Below are 9901 nucleotides of genomic sequence, written 5' to 3' on the forward strand. Positions count from 1 at the left end.
AAAGAAAAATACGGGACAATTGTGGTTCTTTACAGGAAAATAAGGGACACTCAAAATATTTACTGTATCACACAGTATAGGCCTATGTCATTTCAGGTTCATACTGTATGTGTTTAAAAGGTTCTTCTCAGACATAAGCATTTTTTTTTTGCTTAACCTATTTATGTACAATTTAATTTTAAAACGAATTTTAAGGTCATACAAAATAAAAATAACATTACACACAAACCATAGTTGAATATAATAGCATGTATCTGAAATAGAAAGCTTTTGTAACATTATACACTAAATTTGAAAAAAATTAAAGACAGTAGGCTAATAGCCTACTTTTATTCAGCAAGGATGCATTAAATGAATCAAAAGTGACAGTAAAGCCATTTATAATGTTACAAAAGCTTCTTTGAACTTTCTATTCATCAAAGAATCCTGACATAAAAAAAAAAAAAAAAACATTAATAATAATCAGAAATGTTTCTTGAACAGCAAATCACATCAGCATATTCCCTCAGGTAGATTTCATGTTTTCTTGCGTGGCTGGATGGATGTTGGACTCATGAACAATAATCACGTTGTTTGAATTCGCCAAAACTGATTTGCCGAAATCAAAACGCAGACAGTGAAAGGGATTTGCCGTTAGCGCGAGTCCGGATCGAACCGTGAGTATAAAGGTAAAAGAGTAGCGAAACTCGAGAGCACGTATGTGAATTTGAGAACTTGTACAATAAATATTCGTACTTGTACGTGAACATTTACATCCCCAAATTCAGAATACAGGTTTGTGACTATTGTCTGTGAGTGCAAATTTCAACATTCAACTTCAGATTTTTATTTAACAGGTTTTCACATTGAAGCCGTGAGTGTAAATGTTCACGTACAAGTACGAATATTTATCGTACAAGTTCTCAAATTCACATCTACGTGCTCTCGAGTTTTGCTACTCTTTTACCTTCATAGGGGGCAACCAGACAGCAGAGGATTCTGTTTGCAAATCAAACAATGATTTGTCCCAAAAGAATGATTCATTCTCAATGTAGAACTTATTCGTATGGTCTAATGCGCATGAGTCTGGGCTGTGGTTGGATGATGACCGGTGTCGTGATCATTCTCAAGTGTTATGTTGCTGTTCTATCAGTCAGTGGTTAGATCAGCATAGCAGTCAATAAACAGGACAAGGGAGGTCACGTACGGGACAAATAAATTAGGCCCAATATACAGGACGTCCCGGCTAATAAGGGACAGTTGGCAACCCTACTTGTAGCTTTGCATTGCAAAATCAAGATAGAAACATAACTGGGAATAGGTGGGAAAAAAACTTATTTAAGAAAGCAGAAATAATAGTTAGCTTATCTTTCAATCTTTCCAAAGAATATACAAACAAGCCTTATATGAAAGCAAAATACAGGAAAGTCATGGACAATTAGACACAGGCAGGCTGAGGGAATATTATGCTGATGTGATTTGCTGCTCAAGACACATGCTGCAGTTGATGAGACCTGTCCTAGATGACTGCTTTATTCTCATGTGTATACTGGGGAAACACACTCAAGCATCACTAAACCAAATACAGTGGAAGATGAGTCAACAAACCTCTGGGTTTCTGGAATACCTTATTCCACAGAAGAGCCTGTTCACACTTTTTTGACAGTACAAGCACTGACTAAAAACAGGAGATCGTCTCAACTGTTTTATAATATTAATATTAATATTAATATATATATATTATTCTCGTTGACAGCATCATTTCGATTATTTCATGCAAATAATTATTGTCATGTTATGGCTGATAAAAAAAAAAAAAAAAAATGACAACAATGTAAAAGTTCAAAAGAAAGATAAATATTTCTTTTGACATTTGAAAAAAAATAAAAAAAAAAGTATACAAACAGCATAAGAAAAAAACAAGGCCTAAGTAATAGAAAAGAGACTCCAGGGTTGCAGGTTAGATCCCTTAAAAAGTTAGAGAATCAACCTCAGAGACTAATAACCAATAGATCAGGGGCCGTATTCACAAAGCATTTTATCTTACCGCTAGGAGTACTCCTAAATCGCACTAAAAGATTTTAGCTAGGAGTTTTCTCTTAAAAGTTATTCACAACGCCTTTCAGACCTACTCTTAGTAAAGAAAAATGACAACTCCTAAACTAAGAGTGAGTCTTCGTTGCTATGGATGACGTCATTACTCATGCACGAGCTTGACTGAAGTGACCACTGTGATTGGCTGATGATTGTAACGCGGGAATGATTCCAAACACCTCCCCTACGATGATGAGTGACAGGTGACAGGTCTGAGAATGCGTGCGCTACACAAGTAGTGCGAAGGACGGAAGATGATGAATAACTGAATAAATAGCCGAAATGAATAAAGAGTAAGGCAAAACAAATAGCCTAGTAGCCTAATGAAACATATGGATTGATGCAATATCTTTGCAACATTATTGAATTAATCTGTCACTATATGCCTCTGCCAACGTTTGCAAAGAGAAGAATATTTTAATTTGATTCACAATGAAACGTTACAAATAGTTTACAATGAGTAGCCTAGTTTTGGTTATTGTTGGTGGCGTTATTGCATTATGTGCATACAATGCATACATTGTTCCCTCGCGATTGGAAGCTCCTGTAGCCGCCGCATACGCATTTCAAAACATCGCAACGTGAAACGCCACAAAAAGCGATTTGTGAATAGGTCTTAGTGAGTTAGGAGTCCTCTCGACTTCTTTTAAGCTGTCCCAGGCTTAGGTGCTACTACTTTTAGGGCTAAAATGCTTCGTGAATTACTCTTAGTCAAAAAAATTAGGAGTCCTAAAGTTACGAGTGACACGCCCATTATTTTTAGGAGTTGCTCCTAAATTCGCCAGTTAGGAGCTACTTTTAGCCTTAAAATTCTTTGTGAATAATACGGCCCCTGCCCTGAATGATTAATTGGCTATTATACAAGAGAGCTCTGAAACGGTTTACTGCACATATTTCATTGTGACATTACAATCAACAGTAACAGCAATCTACAGTGCTCTTAAAGGAATAGTATTCATCTTAATGGGTCAAATCTTTACAATAATATATTTTGTTATTCCTTTAAAGTAGTGCTAGATGATGGTAAAAGTTATCTAAATCTTAAAATGGGTAAAAACATTTAAATATCAAATACCAGGCAATAGAAAAGATATAGAACCTTACATAACAGGATGGATAACAAAAATAATGGTTCATTCATTAAATATAGCTGTTTTGTACTGCATTGTATTGTATTGTATTGTATTTTGCACCACTAAATGACCAATCAAAAGTCAGAATTGAAATTACGCATTTTATAACCCTAAAAAGGCATTCCATTATGTAAGTTCTACATTGTCAGGACATTTAGTTGTACAAAAGGAAATTATGATGTACATTTTTCAAATACAATGTCAGAAACCCACGCATAAATCCTGGTCTTACTGAACACTCATAGTGGAATTTCTGGAGATAAGAGGGACGTGTATGGCTGAGGCATGCCATATAGGCTGCATCACTCGAGATGCAGATCCCCGTGATGACAAAAGACCCCTGTCTTTATCTCAATACACAGAGAGATCACAAAGCCTGCAGAATTAAGTCAAGGATTACAAAGGATGCATGATGTGAAGTCTGTAAGCAGACTAATTCACCTCACAAATGCACAGTAATCTCGACTTTCATCAAAAGATGACAACGGCAGGAATAGACTTATGCTTCAGTACGTGCGCAATCACACAATTCTTGTTTATACAAAATACCAGGGTGGTGATTGCAAGCTTTGTTCTAGTTCACTGCTGGTCAGAATAAAATCTTGCTATAAATAATGTGCAGAGCTGGAATCTAAACAGCAAAATCTAGCAAAACAAATGGTTATCACAAGCATGCTGAACATTAAAATTTGATTAAGTCAAACAGGCGTCCTGTTGCATTATGCAGGATCTGAATTCATTTCATATGGGTCTATATTAAAGGGGTGGTTGATTATGATTTCACTTTTCTAACTTTAGTTAGTGTGTAACGTTGCTGTTTGAGCACAAACAACATCTGCAAAGTTACGACAATCAAAGTTCAAAGCAAAGGAGGATATTTGCTTTTAAAGAAATTGTTTTTTAAGGACTACAACAAACGGGTGGTAGGGACTACACGACATTCCTCCCGGGTTAGTGACATCACTAACCCTAAAATTAACATAAACCCCGCCCCTGGAACACGATTTATAGATTATCAAGACAGAATATGCTAATCAATGACTAGAAGATAACTACACACAAACTACATAAATTCATCAACTAACCAATCAGAAATGTCCTGTTGCTTCTACATGCTGTCACTTCTTCTTGAGTCTCTCCATTTTTGTCTGAATCCGGTTTGAACATAAAAGCCTAAAAGTTTTTGAAATTTTCAGTGCATGTCAGAGTGAGGTAAAAGGACACAAGCTGTTGTAGCTCCGCCCCCTGTGCCAGGAGCAGCAGCTCATTTGCATTTAAAGAGACAGACACAAAAACTGTGTGTTTTTGCTCACTCTCAAACAGTGGCAATTTTAACATGCTATATAAAAATATCTGTGGGGTATTTTGAGATAAAACTTCACATACACACTCCGGGGACATCAGAAACTTATTTTACATCTTTGTGAAAAGGGCATTATATCACCCCTTTAAATTGTAATAGGATAATGGTAAAACTTTACAATAAAGTTCAGTTTGTTAACATTAGTGTATTCATTAGGTATCATATAATGAGCAGCAATTGTTTACAGAAACTATAACTCCAGGTTGTCGTTAATTCAGAAATGTTCTATTGTTAATTCATGTTCTTTCATAATACATTATCCAATGTTAATTTATACATGTAGAAAATGACAATAACAATCAAAAATGCTTTAAAAATAGCATTCACTGTTAGTTCATGCAACCTAATCTTATTATAAAGTGTTATCAAGATAATTTCAATGTTTATTTGGGTTTGTAATGTCTTAAAATGTCCCAACTACACTTACTTTCAAAGGTTTGTTCTCTGTCTTTCACGCAGCCTCTTCAAATTTCTTGCCTCCTGACACGTTGTTACACTCCAGTTCTCTGTGCTTCTCTCCCACCCTCCGAAATATGTGACAGGAGCACAACAAAGGTCCTCATCAACTCTTTATGTGCCCCCGTACCACCCTCTCACGCGTCTCTCTGATTGTCTCTCAAGTCTCTGACAGTAGTAAACACTATGGCTTCGCTCACTCACGCTCCACAAGCAGAGAAGAGGAACTAGAGGTGAGATGTGTGTGTTTGTGTATGCACAGAGGAGGAGGAGTGCTACGCTACAGCACAGTATTCTCCAGTGTCTTTTATTGCTGAATCAGTGTTAACCCAAAGCAGAGGTGACATTGCTGCATTTCCTCCCTGGCAATGAGACAAGTCTGCACACAACATTGCTCCATATTGTGTTGTCCTCTGAAGTCAACATGTAAAAAAACAAAACACTTTCATTACACGATTTGCTGGTCCTCATTTTAAAGTCACAATGCATCAGAAGACGTAGCAAGGGATTTTTTTCTCGATTGTGATTTACATCTGAGTAAAAACGATTATCGAAAAAGAAAAAAATTTGGGCAGTGACTTGCTTCTGTCTGTTGATTGTCGATTGAAAGGAGGCAGATCTGAATACGAGCTTGAGGTCGAATTTAAAGGGTTAGTTCACCCCAAAAATTTTAATTCTGTCATTAATTACACTTATGTTGTTCCGAACCCATTAGACTTTCGTTCATCTTCAGAACACAAATGAAGATTTTTTGATGAAATCTGAGAGCTTTCTGTCCCTCCATTGACAGTCTACGTAACTACCAATTTGACACTTCAAAAAGTTCGTACAAAGATCGTAAAACTAATCCATATGAATAGAGAGGTTTAGTCCAAATTTTCTGAAGAGACAGGATCGCTTTATATGATAAAGAGATTGAATTTAGTCTTTTATTCACATATAAACATTCATCAACTCACACATCAGTTGTGGTAAACGGAAGTTCGCTTGACGTGCGTGAACCAATGAGATTCATTCTCGTGTTACGAAGCACGTTTGAGCTTCAGCAAGAACCAATGAAGTTCATTCTCATGTCATACAGCACGTTTGAGCTTCAGCAAGAACCACTGAGGTTCATAGTGAACTATCCCTTTAAGAACGGGCCGGGGTTTAAATGGACTAAATAAATGTAGAGGACTAAATGATGACACTTCACCTGAAAAACAAGTTCTGAAATTTTGATTGAAAATGACAAGTTTTAAAAAAATTAAACATGCATAGATGTTGTACACAATAAGATCAATAACATTTAATAAACAACAATTTTCATTTCATGCTGACTTTAAAGACTACAAAGTAAATTTTTATCAAAATCATATCAATTCTTTTAAAACTGACGTGATTGAGGTGGGCTTTTGGATCTTAATCAATAAGGCATTGTTTTAGCAGACATGTTCAGGTCTGGCTACATACAAGTATGTAACGCCCATTTTCTTCAGTCCACTGCATTCCAGATAAAATCAAGTCCCTCCCTACATTTTTTTTTCTCACTGAACATCCTGCTTCACACAGAAATACTTCGTAATGCAAGATTCATTCCCCTCACAAAATCCTAGAATATTGCATTACAGTCGTTTTTTTCTTAACCATGAAAACATATGTATTTTAAAATTACATATCACATAATATAACTGAAGTTATGGTCAAATTAAACCTTTCATTTTCTTTGTGTTTTCAGTCATCCTTTGGTTAGCAATTTAACAGCTTCCTACCTTAGCATTGAGCTAACGGGAAAAGCACTTTTAATCAGAACAATAAAGTTAAAATTACTGAAATAAAAAAGGGTCGCAATAGCATTTTTAACGTCGACATTACTGTAACAGTGAGAGGGCAATGGGCATTTTAAAATTATGAAGTTTTTAATATCTGATCAGCCTATAAACACAACTTTCAGACTCATGATAAAAGGCGGTGCAGTAGTGCTGACGTTGTGACAAAATTAAGTACAAAATGAATCTGTCATTGTTGTAGTCATATTTAGTAAGAATTATGGTGTCAAATTAATTCATATAGCTGTCTGCAAGACACTGTTCTGAAAGAGCTAGTAAAATATTCACAAAAAGACTACCACAAACTGTCTACACTCACAGCTTAACTCTATCGTTGGTTAACATATATTTGACAACATAGCCTACTGACTGACAGATCAGTCTGATTCTTGCTTGCATTTTAATAAAGGCTGATTATGCGTTATCAGTTTAACAAACTCACAGAGACACAGGAAGCTCACTGCATCTTCTCTCACACTCACCAGGAGCGACTGAGCTTTGCTGAAGTGCCGCCAATAGATGTATAACCTCTGAATTATTCACTCACATCCAGCTCTCAGCAGCCCCTGCGACTGGCTGGCTTTGGTGCACTAAAAATGATAAATACTGGAACTATCAGCTTACATTTGGAGAACAGCCACCTAATTGGCAATTAAAGCAGATAAGAAATGTCTGTTGTACTCTACACTCAGTATAGAGATAGAGCTATTCAGTAAGACCAGTAAAGCAGATGTATTTAAACACATTGTTCTATTCCCCTGCATGTTTCATGGCATTCCTGGTTGGCGAAACTGAGAAATCCTTCAAGCACAGTAGAATCAATACAGTCAATGAGGATTAGATTTACTGAGGCAGAAGGGACAGCAATCTGGTGTGTGTTACAGAACCAATCCAACAGGTCAATGGCATGTAATGTATCCTAGTATTGTTTTATAGCCCCAAATAATTCAGACCAAACCCTATCTTACATAATCTGTACTGAAATTAGTATTATTTCATATCCCCTTCTATACAAGTGACATAAATCAGGGTGTGCAAAAAACTAAAACATAAGACGTAATGGAGGTTTTCACATTATATAATTATACGTAATAATAAATTGTACATGTTTTTTATTTTATTTAAATCAGTCATCATCCACTATGCTGGCTAGAAGAAAAAAAATAAGCTAAAAACAGCATAAGCTGGTTGGCTGGTCTTAGGTGGTTCAAGCCTGCTTGGTCATATTGCTGGTTTAGCAGGCTCATTTTGGACACTTGTTTAGCTGGTCAGACTGGAAAAAACTACTTGACAAGCTTAAACCAACCAGAATTAAACCAGAATAGGACAGGGATGTAACAGGTATTAAAAAGACATTCAGTCTGAATTTACCTGTAATAAAATCAGCAATGTAAATAGGCCTACTATGCTGCAGGCATCCATTGACTCCCCTCATATCTTCTTTCTGAATTGCTTGCATTGATTGCAGTCTTGTTTTATGGTGGCTGGAGATTTTTCTTTACTGAAAAAAATTCTCTTCATCCTCCCCATAGAAATCAATAACTATGGTGACCGCGATTTGTCGCCCCCACCCTAAATTACACCTCTAGTATGTGTTGCCATGCTGCGTGTGTATCATCACTTTACTTTAGCAACTCGTTATCGTACTTTAATTAAGAGGTAGCCTACTTTTTTTCTAACTTTTTTTTTTTAATAAGCTACTTTGTCTTTATAATATTCCTGACGTGACGTCACAAAATTGTGAATTTAATTATATTCAAATAATATGTTTTACCTCACAGCTAAATACCAACCGCGATTTGTTTATTGGCGTCATTATAACGCAACATATTAAAAGAAATGACAGGGCTATAAAAAAACAACTGTAGGCTAATGGTTCGTGTCAGTTTATTGGGCTTCTTGCACACCCTGTGTCCCATGGCAAAACACAAAGCCTTGTTTTTCTGGCTGCACTACTGCTCTATACCATGAATATAGTGCAATTAAGGTGACAGAATAGGGCTCTAGGAGTAAGATCCCGCCCCTTCGACTCAGTGTCCACACTAAAGTAACCAGCTGCATTGTTAAAAACAGAACAGCATTGCAACAGCTTCTCCACTGTCTTCCTGCCAAGTGGCTCGCTCGACCACTGCCGCTGTAAATGACCGAAACAAAACAGTGTCTGTCACTATCTCCATGCTGATATGATAACTGCACTCACCTATCAACTTGGTCGCGTGTCTTTTGTTCAACAATCTCCCGACCACAGCTCTTGCATTTTGAAGTTGCTTTCGATTTGGCTCTCGCAGAAGACACTCGAATGAATCTGTTTTGATGTTTTACAAAAAAGTTTCAGTTCCAAATTCGAGCTTTCAAAGACCCTCGGCGTGTGTCGAGGCTTCGGGAGCGTGTAGTGAGTGACAGCTGGCTTCATTAATGTCACTGACTGCTGTCTGTCGCTCGCGGGTCTATCCGAACAAGCATGTTTCTGCCTCTTATTTTGTTGAATTGTGTTCGGGCTTTATGGCGCGACGGAATCTCCGCATCATTTCAGTCTCTTGTGAGTCAGTTTGATGGCATATATCTGCCCCATCCCTCTTTCTCCCTCTCTTCCGCACTGCTGACAGATCCCCGACCGAGCGAGTGAGCCAGAGCAGCTTCAGACACTACAGTCCGTCACATGCTCACGGTCATCAGCTTCCGTTTACGAGCAGCGCTACAGATCAGTCTGTGAATTACGCGGAATTAATTTGCGTCTCTTATCATGTGTAATATTAACACGCTGACTGAAAGCTTGAATGAACTTCACGATCCATCAAACATTTCCCTTTCTTTTACTATGGGCGGGTCCTAAAGCCCGCCGGGTTCATGGCACACTCGTCTCAGCTTCAGACAACACGCCCACAGCCTGCTCTCTAATGTCTTATTCATACTGCACACAAAACTGAACAACACTTTCCGATTAAATCTAATTGGTGAGCATTACACAAAGTCCAGGACATACAGGTGTTTTTTTATATCAGCATTGGTACTGGGACCTGGGTTAGTACACTTTTGACATTGTGAGGAAAAAATGCTGGGTTGTTTTT

General features: G+C 37.3%; 1 protein-coding gene across 2 annotated transcripts in view; it reads right to left on the reverse strand.

The window, feature by feature from the left end:
• The window catches only part of camkk1a (calcium/calmodulin-dependent protein kinase kinase 1, alpha a), a 91734-nt gene extending 82070 nt beyond the window's left edge, over positions 1-9664 (reverse strand). The window contains exon 1 of one of the 2 annotated variants that reach the window (XM_079871943.1): positions 9034-9664. The gene's annotated coding sequence lies outside the window, so the exon portion shown is untranslated. The remainder of the gene's footprint in view (positions 1-9033) is intronic. The other variant, XM_079871941.1, reaches the window with a different exon arrangement.
• Between the last annotated feature and the right edge of the window lie 237 nt (positions 9665-9901).

Source organism: Squalius cephalus, assembly GCF_949319135.1.
Source record: "Squalius cephalus genome assembly, chromosome: 5".
Taxonomy (NCBI): domain Eukaryota; kingdom Metazoa; phylum Chordata; class Actinopteri; order Cypriniformes; family Leuciscidae; genus Squalius; species Squalius cephalus.